Source organism: Perca fluviatilis, chromosome 7 (assembly GCF_010015445.1).
Source record: "Perca fluviatilis chromosome 7, GENO_Pfluv_1.0, whole genome shotgun sequence".
NCBI lineage: Eukaryota > Metazoa > Chordata > Actinopteri > Perciformes > Percidae > Perca > Perca fluviatilis.
In genome coordinates, this window is record NC_053118.1 from 30,331,744 (window position 1) to 30,351,154 (window position 19,411).

General features: G+C 40.9%; 1 protein-coding gene across 1 annotated transcript in view; it reads right to left on the reverse strand.

The window, feature by feature from the left end:
* LOC120562846 (raftlin-like) overlaps positions 1-12,962 on the reverse strand; it is a 114,318-nt gene extending 101,356 nt beyond the window's left edge. Inside the window, exon 1 of the mRNA XM_039806763.1 lies at positions 12,387-12,962. The gene's annotated coding sequence lies outside the window, so the exon portion shown is untranslated. The remainder of the gene's footprint in view (positions 1-12,386) is intronic.
* Between the last annotated feature and the right edge of the window lie 6,449 nt (positions 12,963-19,411).

The following is a 19,411-nucleotide window of genomic DNA, read 5'->3' on the forward strand; positions in this document are numbered from 1 at the left end:
TGAACTGACAGAGGAAATGTGCAATGTTTATGATTTTTTGAGTCACTGTTTCTTGCCTCAAACCTTTCCTCTGAGGTGGGAACTCTGGGCAGTTGCAGAACCCACAACACCCAGCCTCAGCTGCTCTACACCCTGTTTATTTATTTTTATTTTTTTGGAGATTGACAAGCAGGGAGTCAGGGATGCTTGACAGGGTAGACAGACTCTGGGTAGCTACAAAAAAAAAAGAACAGGAAAAGGGCCATTGATTTCCCTTTTGCTGAATTAGCAACGATCCTCTTGCCATTTTGTTCTATCTTTTGTCTCTTGCTAATGGCATTTTGAGTTTTTATTTGATAAGAGGTTTTATTCGATAGTATTCTCTATTCGTGGGCCCAGATTGACTTTCAGAGCTTTGTTGTAGCTGAGATGCACTTAGCTTTGGCCCTTGCAACCAAAACATCCCACAGCACTTTGTATTGTGCTGAATGTGAAAGGTAACATCAGGGAGGTGATTGTCTTGCACTGCAATGTTTTCTATCTGTCGGTCAACAACATTTTGTGAATCCAAGGATTCCTTTGTCTTCTGTGCTCACATTGATCACTGGGGTCATTCCATGTTGCTTCTCCAGGGGTTTAGCACATTATTGAAGCTGAAATAATTTACCACTTTGGGGCAGAATAACTGTACTGTGAGCTGAAAATCACAAAGTCTTGACGTATTATAACAAATGTTTAATATTCACTCTCCTTTTAGCTCTGTTTGGGTCACCATCAACTCCCAAGGGAAATATCAGGCTCTTTAGATGCTAAATGCTTCACAATGTTCACTAGCTAGCCGCTAACTTAGTTTGTTTTGTGGCAGGCAGGTAGCGTACAGTGGGTTGATCAGAGTTTTTTGTGTGCTAAAAACAGGTCCCAGGTCCCAGTGACTGTCTTGAGAAAAACTAACTGCTGAAGCTAGTCGCCAATATTGTCTGTCTCCCGTTTGGTGCTCAGCCAGAAGCGTACAGTTGGAACTTTCTGGGGCGAGAGTAGAATTTGAATTACCTTGCACGGCAGTTGGATTCTCGCTATATATCACGAGATCAAGCAAGTAATGCATGATCACCAGCGGCTCAGACCAATCAGCGTCCCGTGAGAAGCTACTGGCAGCTACGGGCGTGGTTAAGGTCTGTGTGTAGCCACGGAGATGCGACTGTTTGTTCAAAACAACAACAGTGGCTCCGAAAGATGCTGCTATAGCATCAGTTAAATCAGAACTGTAGAATATTTCTTCATTGAAGGAAGAGCAAAGAATGGCACTGAAGGCCTTTCTCGATGGAAATGTGTTTTCACTCTAGCTTCGGCAATAGTTTGACAGACAGATGGTTCATCCACACACCTGCCAAGTATTTTTTTTAAAGTGCTTGCCCTTTTCCAAACAGTTTCCAATGACGGCGTCTTAGATGGTTCTGTGTAACAAAACCATTTGGCATGTTAAATTATAATTTCCATGCCATAGAGCCAAAACTGCAGAGCTGCAGACTGTGTTCTTTGTAGGTTTGACACTACAAGCAATAGTCTTCATATACACATTTGATCCACTGTATTAGTAGTATTAGAGTATTGGCGCTTTCTCATGTGGAATTGAGACTTTATAGTCATGCCTTTTACACCAATGTAGAAGATGATCATACAAAACCCCACCTACACTTACAGACATCACAGCATCAGCAACAAGAAGAGACTGCACTGAATGATTTTAATGCTGTCTGACTGAGATCTCCCCCATATTACAAGACCATGTTACAAGGCTTTGATAGCACCATTGCTGTGATCAAACCCAGCAGCATGGGAAGCTTCAGAGTGGATTAATGGAGGAGGACATTAATTAGGACACTGTGTTCTTGTGTTCATCTCCATGTAGTCTCCCTTTTAAGCCCGCTCTCTTCCTCTCTCACGCTTTATCTCCCTAGCCCTCTTTGCCTTTTTCAGACTTTTGATCTTCTTAATCTGACAAGTAGAGTGGAGCGCTAGCCAGGCTGCGTTTGGTGGTCGTGGATACTGGTTCAGTATCATCCGTAGTTTATTGTGAGGAGTAGAGTAGAGTCGAGGGCTCTCTAAGGCAGAGTGGTTAGAGAAACCATCATGTAAATGAGAGGACAAGACTGACCGCACAGGAAAAACCACAGCAGTGGCTGTTGGTTGAAATGCTTCAAATTGTTTGCCATATGTTTTCCTGACAAGCAACCTCCTGAGAAATATGACAGTATTGGTCATTTTTTGAAATGGCATTCAAGAGGCCAATAAAAAAGGCTGTGGTTACATGACATACTGCCGCAAAACAGGGGACGGGTCGGGAGGATCATGGGTCTATTCACCTTATACTTTTCAGCAACAAGGAGGTGCTCCGACTGCATTATTTTGTCTTATAACTTCTTTAAAATGGGAATGTGTTGCATTGTGTACTTTGGCATCTGTTGCTTGTGATCACATAGCAAACATATAATCAGTTTTTATAACAGAACATACAGCTCAAAGGACTGACAGAGCTGGAAGAAAATTAGAGACTTTCTTCTCCAGCAGTCTGACAAACATCGACCGCTATTTACAATGAGGCGCTAATAAGATCACTTCTCCCACACAGCTCTCAGATCAGCCGGTCATGTATTAATAGTAATGGTGACTGCTTGGAATGTGTTAATGTGGTATTTGTATTTCAGTCTGTGTTTGTAACAATAGGATATCATAACAAAAGTTGTCTGAGTGTCCGTTCAAATTGTGTGCTAATACAATATTTCTTCATCCAAAACACAGAGTCACAGTAGAGAATCCTCTGGTCAGTACACTATTACACACAGTGCAGTTTTGGATCAAATGTTGGTTTGTCATATTCTCATTTCTAATTTCATGAAGACGATATTTCCCTAGTCTCGCATTGCCAGACCTATCTCAACAGCGCTGTGGAGTAATATCTGGCTCTTCCACACATTCATTCCAGGATAGGAGAAAAAAAACGCTCTGGGTTCTTTACATTTCTTTAAACCAATCACAATCGTCTTGGGCGCCACTAAGCTCTTGACACAGTGACGTTGGATCTGCAAAATGTTCTCAGGTTTTGGCATGTTTTGCACCCCGATAAAAGAAAACACCACATATAATATTAAATGAAGTTAACGGTTCACACAATACAGTAACGTGATCTTTTTAAATTAGCCGGATACATGGTTAAACGTCATTGTGTATAGCCCGGTGAAACATTACTTCGTCCACAGCAATCCTGCCATAATCTGCCCCAAAACGTCCCAGTTAGATACAGGGTTCATACGTTTTGAAAAAAACTGGAAAAGTTATGGAAATTCCAGGCCTGGAAAGGTTTTGGAAACATAAAAAGACCCAGAAAGTTTTGAAAAGTCATGGAATTTTTTTTAACACAGCATAATAACATGTGATTAATAAATGTATTTTCACGTCGTCTTAACCTCAACATTGTATTTGGGGAGCGATATTATGAATCCCACTATGAACCACATAAATTGTCATTCATTTTATAGTTAAACCTCTGAGGGTAAACATTTAACACAGATTTGTATTCTTATTGTATAATGTCGACTGACATTTTCAGGAACACATAGTCATGGAAATTTGCCAAAAAGTCATGGAAAAGTATTGGTTAAAATGCGTATGAACTCTGTAGATAGTAAATGCTGTAACGGTAAACATATTCTTTGTAAATGTTCACAATCATTCACTGAAAGAACCAAGCAACCTGCCTTGTTGCACAATCCAAATATTCTTCAAAACCTGCCATTTTCAACGTGTAGCATGCTAACCATGATGTTTTGGGGTGCTTTCACATCTGTAGTTTACTTCATTTGTTCCAGGCCAAGAAAAATACATTGTTACTTTTAGCTCGGGTCCATCTTGTGTTCACACTGGCTTTTTATAAACAAACTAAAAACTGTATTGTGAATTCATATCGATTGACAGGTAACTGATTGGACAATTTTGGTGGCTGCCATCCTGCTTCATTAGCACTGTATGGACCCACGTGGGGAAATCAAATTCTGTACACTGACAGCAAGTCATTCTGCACTTTACTGAACCTTATCTTCTCTGATGAGCTCACAGAAATGATTGATCATCAGTAATACTAGTCAAGACTGTAACTGGACCTCATATATCATATTGTGTAGAAATAGTGACAAACAGATGTTTGTTTCGCTAGGTTTCACTCACTTTTTATTGGGGAACTGCTGAATTACAATTTCAAATAGGAAACATGCACAACACACTTCTGCTAGTACTTTTACCTGTTCGTGTATTGGGGAAAATCCCTGCACTGATGTGCTGATTCGGCTAGGAGTTACCATGGTTACCAAATTACCTTGCATAAATATAGGCTATACATCACTTCCAGCCTACAGATTAGAAGATGGCTTTATTAACATTTCACCATCAGCTGATGGCTTTAACATTAGTTTAGCATTTGAATTCATGCTAAGATCACATATCTACTCTCATAAAATCCCGTAGTTGGTCTGTTTAGCTTTCAACCAACAAACTGTGGTTTGATTGATTGAACTAAACCAAGTAGATTATATGTGAAGCACAATTTGTGTTTTAGTTTAACCAGACCTTAACTATTGAGCTGGCAAAAAAGAGAATGGTCATATCAGTTGTTTTTCTGGAACAAGCGCTCCTTTACTATCCTTCACTAACTCTCTGAGCTTCAGCCTCACTCTCTGCTGCTTTGGGTGACAGCGTCAGCTAAAAATGTTAAGACTCTATTTGGAAATCCCCCACTATTCCCTTTCTTCCTTCCTTCCGTCCATCCGTCTGTCCTTACCACCTTGAATCCTCACCTAAGTGTGACAGAGAGAATGGAAAAAAAGGGGGACTCAAGAGAGAGAGAAAAAAACAATGGACACTGAGGCAGGATGTTAATGCGGTAACCTTTTATGTGACGGACCAGCCCTGTGTAGCTACACATACTGTACATGCCATGTACGTACAGGACCCTTTTAGTCAAACTGGTTTAATGAAATAATCCACCAAAAACCTATGGTGTGAATATAGTGCTGTCTGCCTGATTTAAATGTGGCTTGGTCCCATGTGGCTTAATGTTTAGCTACTCTTAACCTGCTTATACTTGTGAGCATCAGTCATAAAAAGATAAACTAGATAGCTAGCAGTATGAACTACGTATTTAGCAACATTTTGGCATATTTTAATATAACTATGACTTTCCGGACCATACCAAGCATACAAATGGACAGATACGAATAAGTGGATTGTGGTGGAGTGGCTTGAAAAGCTTCTATAGACGTTTTTTTACACTTATTTTTAATATGCAGCTGTTTCTATTATAATCCATCCACTGTTGTGAATCTGTGTTGACTATGCCTGTCCGTCACCCACAACAGAGAAAACTACAAACTTTCCAGAGTCACCATTTAACATGCAGGGGGGCTAAAACTTGATGTTTAAAACACGATTTCAGTGGAGTATTACTTTAAGTCACTTTGCGAATAGCAACCCTGGGCAACTGAGGTAATAAAACATTTACTGCCTGGTGCTCATAAATCATGGTGGATTGAGAAACATAGTACCATCATAGCTTTTATAATTTCTTTTACTTATAAATCAGAAAAATCAATCATTATAATTGTATGCTAGTGTAATATCCAGAATGCTATAAATTAGTGTTCATTTTGAATATTCAGCTGTTACTAGGGTTGGGTACAGAGACCTGGTGCTAATACGGCACTGACCGGTGCCTTCACGACCGTTATCTACCGGACCGAACAGCAACGCGGATTTCGCTGCTACTTAAATGCCTGCACTTCTCTCTGATGCTCCTAAACGGACGTTAGAGGCAACCGAAACATCGCTGCATGGGACGCTAATTAACACCACACTTGGCAGCAGCTAACGTTAGCCTACCGTTAGGTAGCAGCTGGAGTAAACACGGTTACAATGCTGACAGCTAAATGGTGTAAAAGTTTTTCTGTGTTTCACTGTAGAGGATTACAACAGGGGGACGTACGACAGTCTGCAGCTGCCGTTGTCTGAAAAACAACACATATGTTGCGTTCACTTGAAATATGCCTCGCCAGCTTCGTGCTGCATTCAAAGTTATTGTAAAATACCCTTTTCCCATCCAGTGGTTGTTTTTGTCGTTTAACAGGAATTTACTGGTGAAATAAGGCAGAGGCTCGATATTTATATAACTTTATATAATGTATTTTTATATAACTATTTGACTGAAATGGTAATCAGAAATAATCTCAGAAATAAATTATTTAAAAAAAGACTAAAATGTTTTGACTAAAACTTGACTAAGATATATTGAGTTATCAGGTAAAAAAGTCACTGTTATGCACCTTAAGAAATAAAACTATTAAGTAAGAAGACATCTGTGTTGCACCGGCAATTTTTTTTTTGCTTTATATATTGAGTTCTCTTTTGACTAAAACTAGACTAAAATGATGAGACTTTTAGTCGACTAAAACTTGACTAACAAAAAAAGATATGTGAATGACTAAATAAGACTAAAACTAACAAGGACAATTGGCACAAGACTAAGACTAAATTAAAAATAGGTGACAAAATTAACACTACTATAAATCTCATCTTCTGAGTCTTAAATTCAGAAGTACAGTTTGTTACATTACTGGGTCAAAATTAAAAATTGACTGTAGAAAGGTCATCACACAAAGCTTTAAGTATTAAATGCATTATAATGTGAGAGGCCCCAAAACATTTCTACATTAAAGATGCCACAGAAAAGCTTAAAATTTCATCTCAGACATCTCCACATCTAAACCATTACGCACTACCAACAAGGAGGCCCTGGGTGCCAAAGGTGGAATTGCTTTCTCAACTCACTGAATTTGTTAAATTTGCTTTGAATGCCCAAGGACGATACACAACGAGAAAGCATGCAGGACACAAAAAAAAATTGGGGATGATGAGTGAGGCGTAGAGAACAGGCGAGTAAACAACAGTGTCTGTCTGAGATTCTCCGCCGTTTCAAGGCTCCCGGTGGCTCCGCGGTTCGCCGTGGCCTCAGCCAACCTCGTCTCCGTATGGTCTCAAGGCCCGGTTACAGTCTACGCACACACACACACACACACACACACACACACACACACACACACACACACGCGCGCGCATAGAGAAAGCTATTGCCATGGGAACCAACCCCTCTGTGACTATTCCCTTCTTAGGAGAATAATAGGCACCAATCTTTCTCAATCTCTTTCTCTTTCATTGTCAGTTTCTCTCTCTTTTTCTCCTTTTCTGGTCGCTATAAGCTCACAGTCTTCCTCCCCACCAGGACTGTCTTTCTCTTTCCCACTCCTCCATGTGCAGGAGCAAACACTCATGTCCCCCTGTTTCACTCCGTATCCTCTCTGCATGACTTTGGCAGGCATGAGTTTGATATGTTATGCATAATCTATATCCACGACGTTCTACTTCCAAGATTGCTCTGGTGCCGCTGGAAATTCTGCCGGATGTCACTCTTTTTTCGGCCGGCTATCTGTTACCTTCCGCTTCGCATTTTAAACTCTGGTGGATTAATGAGGACTATCTGTCCAATCTGATTTTTTTGTTGCACCACAAAAACAACTGTTGAACGTAGACATATTCCACCAAAACAAGTTCCTTCCCGAGGCTATTTTGCAGAGGCGCCATGGCTCCGCCCGGCGGCTTAGTGCCGCCCATGACGATTGTGATGGGTTTAAAGACATGCCAATAAACCGGAGCACGTTTTTCTCCCATCCCGAAATGCTATGTGGACTAGCCAGACCCTCCTCCGTAGCTCTGTGGAGGAAGGTCTGGCAACGCGAGACTATGTTATGCATAATCTATCCACGCTGGGATTTGTACAGTTCTCAGAAGTGAGAAGCAAAACATTATCTCAACCCAACCTGCACAAACACAATGTTGGATGTTTTCAAGTTGCATCCAAAGAAACACGGTGAAAGAGGAATACTTGGTAAAAATAGAAAATTCTTCGCTTGCGCTCTTTGCAATTCTTCTCTAAAACACTGAGGGTTTTAAAGAGACTTTCCATGAGTGACTCATTGCTTTCTTTGAACTTGCTCCAGGCAGGTCATTTTTTATTAAAGCCAGCCGAAACCAAGTTCTTAGGTTTTCAGACACCCTATCGACATGTCCGTGTTGAACATTACCCAATCAATACTGCTGCAATTTTCTTGACCACCCATTACAACAGTAGTCAATTTGCCTCATAGAAATATCAAGGGGGATGTTTTTTTTCCTCTTCTTTTTTTTTTTTTTTTGCTTCGAGGCTAAGCTACTACACATTCCGCTGAATATTGGCTCTTTTGTTTTCCTTCTTGCCTGGAGGATTCATCCTAATATGCCATCTTAGGTCTAGGGCAATGCCAGAGGCTTGAATAACTTAGTATCTTCAAAAGCACGATCACTGTCACCTAGCAGGGGAGTAAGGGGAAAATAATCTATGCCCGAGATCTTGTAAATGAGCATTTCACAGGGAAAAGATGGGAGACTTGCAGCAGAAGCTGCAATCAAGATGACACCCTGTCATAAGAACTGCAAAACTCACACCCTATCTACCAGTGTGTCATTCAGCCGTGTTTACTGTCCAAAGTTTTTATCACTGCCAATAAGGATGCCAAATCGGATTGCTGTTCAACAAATCACACCAGAGTTTCCATCCAAACCATAAAAAAATACCTGGAATTAAGCACTAAATATCTCTAAAATACAGATAACTCTGCCAACCAAAGACTTATATGTTGTCATTATCTAATCATTGTACTTACTTTGATTTCATAAGTGTAAAAGTAACCTGCCGGCATCTTATTTTTAAAATTAAATCATTCATATTTTTATATTTCATCATGTCCCAAATGTGAAGCTTGTGCGAGTTTTTCTCTGGCATGAAACAGGAGCAGCATAGAATCAGAGTGAATTAAATTAAGATGGTTTAAAAATAAATACCTTTTCAATTAGATATACCCTACATTTTTACATGAGTATAAAATGTTCTGGTATTTTGTTGTGTCTGTGGGTGTTTGTCTATACATAGTGAGTGGAGAGGAGTACACGTTATGGTTTTTACACCAGCCAACGCTTGCCAATTACCTTAATCAAATTTCACACAGCACAGGGGGATTCACTGTGCCCGGATCAGATAGCAAACAGAAGTTGATTAAAATACATGTTTGCTAAAAGACTGGAGAAGAAAATCAACAAAGGTTCAGAAAATCCATGAAATAATGGCTGATAGAAGGGATTCAGGTAGTAAAACTCTGAATCACAATGACTGTATGTTGTAACATCTTGTGACATCTTCATGTGTTTCAGTGTTCAAGAAAATAATCTTGGACTGATTTTAAAGAGTTGGTCCACCCAAATTACAAAAAAAATATTTTCTCATTTACTTTAGTCATATTTAGCCTTGAGTTTTGGCTTTGTGTGCCAAAGTTTTAAAAAGTCCTCTGTTAAAGGGGCACACCACTGATTTTACACATTAAGCTTAGTTTAATCATCACACGGAGTACTACTCAGCCTGTGAGTGTGTGGCTTTAAAGAAGTGGGTTTTTACTAGTCAGGAAAGCCCTATATTGCCATTGAGTTGCATCATGGGAAGTGTGGGATCCAGTGATTTTTAGAGACTAGGCCGGATGTCCTTTACCTTCCGCTTCGCATTTTAAACTCCGGTGGATTTCTGAGAACTATGGTTAACTGCTCCTCAGATCTGTGCAGGGTAAATCCAGACAGCTAGCTACACTATCTGTCCTATCTGAGTTTTCTGTTGCACGACTAAAACAACTTTTGAACGTGCACATGTTCAACCAAAACAAGTTCCTTCCTGAGGCTATTTTGCAGCGGCACCGGGGCTCCGTCCAGCGCTTAGCGCCGCCCATGATGATTGTGATTGGTTTAAAGACATGCCAATAAACCAGAGCACGTTTTTCTCACATCCCGGAATGCTGTGTGGACTAGCCAGACCCTTCTCAGCAGTGTGTGGAGGACTAAAAGTCAAGAAATTTGGCGTCTGCTGCTTCAGGTCTGTCTCCTGTAGGTCCTTAAACTTAATAGAAGCACAGTAGTAAATCACTGCAGTATCGCTGTAAATGCTAGTACGTCATTAATAAAGAGTCATGACTTTATCACTGTTTAATAAGCCATCACCAAACATTAGTAAGTCATTTGCAGTTACACATGTTAATAAATCATTAAAAAGCTTTTACCATAATACATTAAGTCTACAGTTGTAAAGGTTAATAACTTTTTAATAAATGGATTTTGGTCCTGATGCCCTAGAGCTCTTTTCAGAATGTGAGGGGTTGAATGATCCATTAGAGGGGTCTTCCTTCTGAGCTAAAGAGCTAGCTAAAATTACCAAAAATAGGAAATTTGGTGTTCTTAATAATAGCCTTGAGTCATTAGTTAGAACTTATAAACTCTCTGTTAAGGGAGCCTTATTAGAAAGTGGTGCGTAATTCCATTTACCCCCATTGTATTGGGTTGGCAACATAAATCTCTAATACAGATATTTCAAAGCTGAGCAAATGAAACCAAAACTATCTGGATAGCAACATATAACTAGAGGTAATAGAAAATTAGTTTTTTGTAATTTGGGTGATTTAGGCCTTTAAGGTAATGGTTTCTTCACCTTTTGCCCTGTGTAATGTTTCCCTTTTTGACATGACATTGTAGCGTATCGAAGCCCAAACCACAATTACTTCCACATTTCCAACAGCCGAGTGTATAGTGTAGCCATATGGGGTTTCTATATTGTTTTCCTGTGTGTGTGTGTGTGTGTGTGTGTGTGTGTGTGTGTGTGTGTGTGTGTGTGTGTGTGTGTGTGTGTATGTGTGTGTGTATGCATGCTCACGGTGGTGGTACTGCATGTGTTTATTGCATGTTACATGTGTTCACTACATTAACCCTTTGATATGCACACTTGACATACTGCAGAAGGCTGTTTTTACCACTGTGTGCATTTGTCAGTGAATTATACTGTATTTTGTTTGTTTGTTTGTGTTTTTATTTGTATTTGTGCATTTTGTATGTCATGTGTTACACATCTGTAAGTGTCTTTTTGTTTGATATGTTTGAGAAGCTACATCAAGTTTCAGTGTTTGTATTCACCATTCTGCCCATATGCTTTTTGCCTTCATGTGGTTTTTTTGTCGTGTTTCTGGATGTGTGTTTATCTGTGTATGTTCTCCGTGTGTGTGTGTGTGTGTGTGTGTGTGTGTGTGTGTGTGTGTGTATGTGTGGTATGTGTGCATGTGTGCTGGTGTGTAACAGACAGACTGAGACAGAGACAACTCCTGACCCACCAACACTGTAGAGTTAACGCAGCCAGCCCGACGCTCCACTGCTCACCAGCTGGAACTAATTAACAGCAGTTCTGTCAGAATGAGCTCTCTCACTCACTCACTCACTCACTCACTCACTCACTACTCACTCACTCACTCACTCACTCAGTTTTTCTCTATCTACACACACAACACAACACACACACACACACACACACACACACACACACACACACACACACACACACACACACACTCACTCCCCTCTTCCCCCAGCTTTTCCTCTCTCTAATGCCCTCGTCTTCCTCCTCCCTGACTTCCCCCCGCCCTTCCTTCACCTCCTGCCATCCCTTAACTTGTTTTTCCCTTTAAACCTCCTTCTCCCGTATAAACATGCACGCTTGGGTGAACTCATGTACCGGAGAACAGATTCTAAGCATGTAAACATTCACTTGTACTGACGGATACGGATACATAAGCACGCAAATTGCACAGACAGGGAAACCCACACTTTTACCCTTTATATGTACAGTACAGTACAGTACAGTAGAGTACAGTAGCTCACAAATCACACACTCCCCCTGTCTCCTCACTAGTGGGAGTGGTGTGGTACTGCAAGCCGGACACATCTTGAAACACTGTCAGGGTCTATGATTGGATCCAGGTAGACATTTTTGGCATTCTCAGCCCCACTATGTACCAACCATCACGCATGTGACTTCAAAACAACCAGACCTATTGATGTGCATAATAAATAGTCAGAGTGTGTGCGTGCTTGCAAGCATGTGAATATATGAACGTGTGTGTGTGTGTGTGTGTGTGTGTGTGTGTGTGTGTGTGTGTGTGTGTGTGTGTGTGTGTGGTGGCGGTGGATTTAGAGCTTGTTGTTGAACACAATGCTCAGAAGCCAAACTTGTGGCTTGCGGCAGGGTCTAATGAATCAACTCTCTGTGGTAAACAATTGCCACCATGCAGTCCAAGTTTACAGTGGCTGCTGTCCAGGGAATCAGGCGTGAGTACTGTCACACATCTGTTCGGAAGTTCAAATTCATACACATGTTGAGAAGCTGGGACACAAACAGGAAGCGAACATACCTGTTTCACAAATCACGTTGAAAAGTTCACTGCTTGGACACGAAGGCAGCAACTGGACCAGAGCTTCCAGCAGAGAAACGCATTCTACTTGGAAGGAGGATGGAGGACGGGCTCAGATCCTGTCCGATACACTGACTGAGGTTGTTGTGGAGCTCGCTGGCTTAAAGGAAACCCAATCCTCCGGCAGGCAACAGAGAAACCAGAGCGTCTACAGACTCAGCAGCAGCAGCAGCAGCAGCTCCAGCGGTTTGCTTCGTCTTCCCCCTTGCCACCTAACGGAGCTCAAACACACTTGTAAGCTCGGTGTGTTTAGGTCATGCTCAAAGTATGCCTGTATAACGATGTTCTGCAAGCTCAGGGAAACCACATCCTGTCACATATTTACCTCCCTCCCCTGTCTCTCCCTCCCTTTTCTCTCTTTTCAATCTATCTTTCTATGTGGTCTCTCTCTCTGTGTCTCTTTTCCTGTGTCTGTCTCTCGCTCCCCTGTGATTGTCTGAAGCAACTGAGCGCTCTGACCCAGCGTCTGTTCACCACAGCCTCTCTGCCTCTCTGCCTATCTCTCCAGCAGCCGCAGCAGTTCCACTCGGCTGACTGAAGAATCCATCTGAGGAGAGGAGGGGGGAGAAGAGAGGGGAGGGAGAGGAAGGAGGGAGGTGAGGAGGGGGCTTCGCTGGGAAATACCAGAGTTAGAGAGGGGAGGGAGAAGGAGAAGGAGGAGGAAGGGCGGCGGGAGCTGTTTAGGGAGTGAAGGACTAAAGAAAGATGGGCAAACAGAAATAGAAATCGATAAGTTTGTTTGTGAGAAAGATGGAGAGAAGTAGGAAGAAAGAAGTAGAATACTGTGCCACATACTCAATACACACACACACACACACACACACACACACACACACACACACACACACACACACACACACACACACACACACACACACAGTCACATATCCACACTGTGGAAATGGCTGAAGTGTTTTTGGGAACTGGTGCTAAGTTCAACAAAAAAAATGGGTAAGGGGTACATGATGTACAATGGTTGTTTTGTTGAATACACTGTGTGTGTGCGTGCGTGCGTGCGTGTGCGTGCGTGCGAGAGAGAGAGAGAGATCCTCAGTATTTCACTCCTCTGAAGTGGTTATGCATATTTAATATGTCTGGGTCAGGACCCCCTATAGCTCTGTATTTATTATTTAAGCCAGTTTGTATGAGGGACCACCACTCTTAAAACATAAACTGTGATTCCCCCCACAACAACTACTACTAATACTTAAGCAACCACAACAGTACCAACAGCAGCTGAGATCTATGTTGGTACCATAGACCATACAGTCTGTGGTTGGTACAGAGTATCCTTACTTGAGGCAAACCCAAATCACTGCTGACATCAGGGAAGAAGTTTCCGTCACTGTCTGTCCGTACCAATCACTCTCTGCAATGCTTAAAATCTATTGATGGATACAGCAAATGACTGTAAGGTTTGACCCTGGCTGGATGTCTTGACTGTGTACAGAATTTGATGACTGTTTAGATTGTTAAATATTTCTCACCCTTTCAGATTTTAAGGTAATTTAAAGCAGCTACAATCAATATTTTAATAATACTACATTTATGTGAAAGGGGTCACTCATAATGAGAATTATCACCCAAATATGCTGTCCCCCTCAGCTCTACAGGGCGTTTTAGCGTCTTTCAGCTCATTGTTTGGGTTTTACTGCCTGCAACTTTACTGTTTTTGGTTTGTTCTCACTGATCGCATAGCGTTGCTTTGAAAGCGGGCAGTTGTTTTTTTGAAAAAAGGTCTGATAAATCCATTGTGCACCTACTGCTTAGTGCCAACTTTTAGACAAAGAAAGCAAGTAGCTAGTGAACATAGGTAAGCTTTTTTGCTTGTTTGCCTCACAGTAATTAACTGAATGAAGTTCAAGTTTTAGCTTAATTTGAATACTGTACAATAGGGATGGGCATCGTTTGGATTTTAACGATTCTGATTCCAATTCCGATTCTTCCTTTCGATTCCGGTTCTTATCGATTCTCGATTCCGATTCTTTGAGGGGTGGAGTTGAAACGGGTTAGATGCTTATTTCACAAATAAGAGGAAAGTTTTATTTTGATCCATAGGTGGGTTGCAGTTTTACAGCTTTTACAATGCAAAATAAAGCCACACTAGAGCTCTGCTTACTGTGCTGCACAGCTGCAACACAACAAGCGCCTGGCTGCTACGGAAACCAAAACTAGCGCATGTTAAATTTGGAACCTATGACCAGATTTGAAACCAAATCCTCCAAACGATTCCAAACGATTCCAATAAAGAAACGATTCCGATGGAATCGTAATTTTTGAAACGATTCCGATTAGGAATCGGTTCTCGATACCCAACCCTACTGTACAACACGTCCAGTTTGAATCTAATCCAACAATTCTTCCAAACCATACGACGATATAGATATATTCCTATAAAATGACCCATAGGAGCGTTTCATTAATTCATCGGTGGTAGTTTGGTTAGGTTTAGGCACAAAAACTACTAGGTTAAAGGGGCGCTATGCAGTTTTTCTTCGCTGTTTTCTCGCTTTTTTTCTCTATAGAGCTCCCCATACAGCTTCGGAATAGATATTTGGCAACACTGTGTAAAAACTTGCTCGGTCAGTCTGCCATTTCCTCTTTCTCTGTTCCTTCGACAATGCTTTCCTAGCTTTCTGCTTTTTTTTTGCCAGCTTAGTCATGACGATAGTGTGAAAAACTCCATCGCTACCTTGTTCTTGCTAGCCGGTTCCTGAATGGGCGTATGTGTGCAGTGCCGTGAAGCAATTCGTTACATCGCGAAACCTGATATCACGCGATACTTCCTGACGCTGAGGCCGGTGGCTCGCTGGCCAAAAGTTGCAAGGGTGGTTTTTCTGCTTACAGGCACTAGGGGGGAGCGAGACGACCACCATTCAACCCAAAAAAAGTCATATAACCATTCCAATGACTCTGAAGCTGTTCAGTTAAGGTAAATTAAGCTAAAAAAAACTGCATAGTTCCCCTTTAAGTTTCGAAAAAGATCGTGGTTTGGGTTAAAATCATAGCCATTTGTTAGGTAACTTCACTTCTGGTTATGCATGTGACCCTAATCATTTTTGGAGATTCATATAGTGCATTAATCAGGTCAAAATTTCAATTTGTCCAATATTTTAGTTATGACTAAATACTTTCAAAACTAATGACTTTCCTATCAGCCTCAACTGTGTTGTATTCACTGCTGATTAGCACATGTTAGCATGCTTACATGCTAAACTAAGATGGAGAATATGCTATCCATAATACCAGCAAAACACAAGCATGTTGGCACTGTCACTGTGAGCATGTTAGCATGCTCATGTTAGCATGTAGCTAGCATGGCTTTAGTCATCATAACACGTAGACAATTATGTGATACGTTCACCTATTTTATTTCATTTATAAGTATAAAAAAAAGCTTAATATCACAATGTAAAGAAGTCCTTTAAAGAATTATTTCTCGATTTTGTGTGCAAAAATGTGTGTATGTTGCCATAATTACCGGTGAAGAGCTCCACGTACTGTGATTAGACATACTAGTCTTACACAATGTGCTCATGAAAAGTCATTTTCAGCCTAATGGGGTATTCACGCGCTCATTTGCCAGGGTCAAAGCTGCCTTTTCAAGGAGAGTCCTCATTTTGTCGCTCAGATGTTGCTACGAGAATCTCCAGGCCACAAATTAATGATACGTCTCTTTTAAAGATGAAGATGTCCTCCCTCTGTTTGCTGTCACATCAGGGGCCCCATTAGACTTTAATCACCCTTCCTGAAAGCATGAGCGGAAACTGCCAACATGTATCTAGATGTGTTCAACGTGCGTCCAATTTTGGAAGGGCATTTTTCCGCATTAGACCACCTTTACATGAAAAAGGTTCAGTGCTGGAAGGGAAAAAGGGTCAGTTTTGGCATATCACATCTTTAAAACACCTGTGGAGAGACCTAACGTTAGAATGAAAGAACAGAAGAAAGGGAAATTGTTCATGATGGGGGTGCTTGACTGCTTTTCCAGTTCTTTAAACAGAGTGAAACTAAACAGATGCCAAAATCCTGAAGCTTTCCTGGAGCTGAGGCTTGAATGACACTAATGATCACCCACAGAGTAATTGCCAACGCGCTGTAGCTTTTGATAGTAGCTAAAAAAAAAAGCATGCCAAAAATTGAAAACAAATACAAACATGGTAAGATTACATTTACATGATGTCATCTTAACATCTTACTGTCCAAATGAGGTGTGTTTACTGGTTTGTTACATGGTCTGACCCTACTGGTAAAATAGCCACAAAGTGCACGCTGCTGCACGTCCCACTGGAGAACTGTTGGACAAGCGAAATAGGACAAATAATGTGAGAAGAGTTGTAAAGATGGCCAGCCAAGCATAATGTTTGTGCAAGTGTTTGTGGAACCATCAGTCTTACATGAGTGGCTGAGGACTCAGACAGACAGGTGATTGGACGGGAGTGTGAGTGGGACAAAACGCATCCCTAAATGAGGCTCCTCGTCCTGCTGTAAAATAATTCAGTTGTTCAATCACATCTATAATATTCAAGGTTTCATACAAAGAGAACAGTCCAGTTCTGTCATTGGACCTCACTGCTTCCACAGCTCCTCTGTGACTAAAGATGTGACAGTGCCCCCTGGTGTTTAAGTTGGAAAGTAAGCATTTTAAATGGTGTGAACATGTATTTCATTGTGGCCTTGCTTTTATTGTGCCAGAGTGATTGTGTCTCATTTGCTTCTATGTTGCATGTTTGAATTAGTACCTGATAATAAAGCATAATGATGTCGTGTGATACATGTATATCCTATTAATATCCCCATTTTATAATTCCTCTGCATGCATATTTACTATTTCAATAACCGTTTGGATTTTCTTTTCTTTTTTTTTAGGGTGACTACTGTATGTAACATCTACCGATAGGAAAATGGCATTATGGCTAACTCTGGTGCATTTACAACAATGTTTATTAATGTTTGTAATGCCTGTCCCTGTTAAATAAACCAACAATTAAATAATAATTGTAATTCTCGATTTTGTTTAAGTGTGCAAAAATGTGTGTATGTATATCTGCTCTGTAATGCTTCGATAAACAGTAAACATTATAGTTCTATGACACTGACAGTGATGACGCAAAATGACAATTATGCCCGTAATGCCTGAATGAATGAGAAAGTGGTTTTGGTAGATTAAAATCAAAGTTTGTTTGTCATACAAACATAATTATGAAAGTATGAAGCTAAAAAAGCTACTTCATAATTTGAGTGCTAGAAATGTATCCATGCACATTATGGACTCTTTGGCAGTGTGCAAGCATTCAGCAGTATCTTTCTCTTTTTCTGATGATTAGATACCTAAGTTGAGCAACAGGAGTGAACAATAACAGGTTTTCAACAAAGGCTTCAACCTTTCTCGCATAATGTCCACAGAGCCACGCTGCATTAGTTCTGCCCCTGGGTGTCTGCCTGTAGCTGCACTCAGGGCTGTCTGGCATTCTGTTCTATAATGGCTACTATTACTTTAAATAGTGTGCCTTTATTCTTACCTCATGGGAAGAGTTTTTGTTCCAAGAAAACCATATCTGAATGTATACAATGGTACATAAAGCACTACACCCATGACATCCATCCTCTCAGGGAACATTTAACACTGTTGACATTGGAAAGCAGGCTGACGTGTGATTTACATTTTGTATTGTACTGCTAATTTATTACTAAATGTCTATTTGTTGAATGTATAGATAGTTAACACCTACCAAAGTCACATTCCTTGTGTATTTAAGTATAAAACTGATTCTGATTCTGATCTACAGTAGCTGGTTTCACTCACATTGTAGCTTCATCAGCTTCATTGTTTAGCCACATTAACGGTGTAGCTCTGTCCGTTGGTCAGAGCACTACTTTGGCATCTCTTCCGGAAGGATTGCCATGGAATTATGTACAGAAATTCATGTTCCCCATGTCCTCCACCAGCTCACTCAGGCTGATGTGGTCCACGCTGCAGGAGTAGATGTCGAGTGAAGTCCAGGTAGGAGGAGATGCAGAAGCTGAATTCGTTGTTGGAGTAGTACTGAGTCTGACTGACCTCACTCTGGTTCACCAGCTGGCCATTCCTGGTCCAGGTGATGGTTACTGTAGGCGGATGGAAGTTTTCAATAACCATTAAAATATCTCAGCATCTACCTGATGGATTAGCATAAAATGGTTGGAAGGGAAATTCATGGTTCCCAGAAGATGAATCCCAATTATTTTGGTGATCCCCTGACTTTACCTTTAGCACCATGAGGTTCACATTCTTGGTTTTGAGTAAAATTCAAACTAAAAGGGAACTAGAGCTAGATGTCATCAAAATATTCGGAAGGCATGTAAACGGCTAAAAGAGTGTTAGAGAGATACGTCACAAGTGCTTTTTCAAACTTCTGTCTTATTCTTAAAAAAAAAAGAATATGTTTTTTCAAAGGAATCTTTTTATAAAAACATGACAAAATTAAAGCTGCAAGCAGCGTTGAACGGGCCCTCGCACCTCTTCGTGAGTCGAGGTTACTGGCAGCCGCCGTTCCTTGCGACTAAGCATTTGCGTGGCACTCAGACACCGCAAATCGTCACCAATGAAAAGGGAACTCCCTACTGAGTTCAGTGATACCTCACACAAGACTCTACGTCATACAGTTCATTAGCTGTGAAAGGGGGCATGGCTAAAGCATTACCATTACCAATGAAAACGGAACTCTCTGTTGAGTTCAATGATACCTCACACAATAGTGTACAAGAAACGGGTCATTAGTTATTAAAGGAGTGTGGTTTAAGCATATGGGACGGGGCAAATCGTCACCAATGAAAAGGGAACTCTATGCTGAGTTTAATGATACCTCACACAAGACTTTTTCTCGTTCATCGCTAAACACGGAAAATGGCCGCCATGCCACGCCCACACCATTGGACGAAATGTTTTTCTTTTAATAACTTTTCATCTTTAAGGTCTTTAGTTA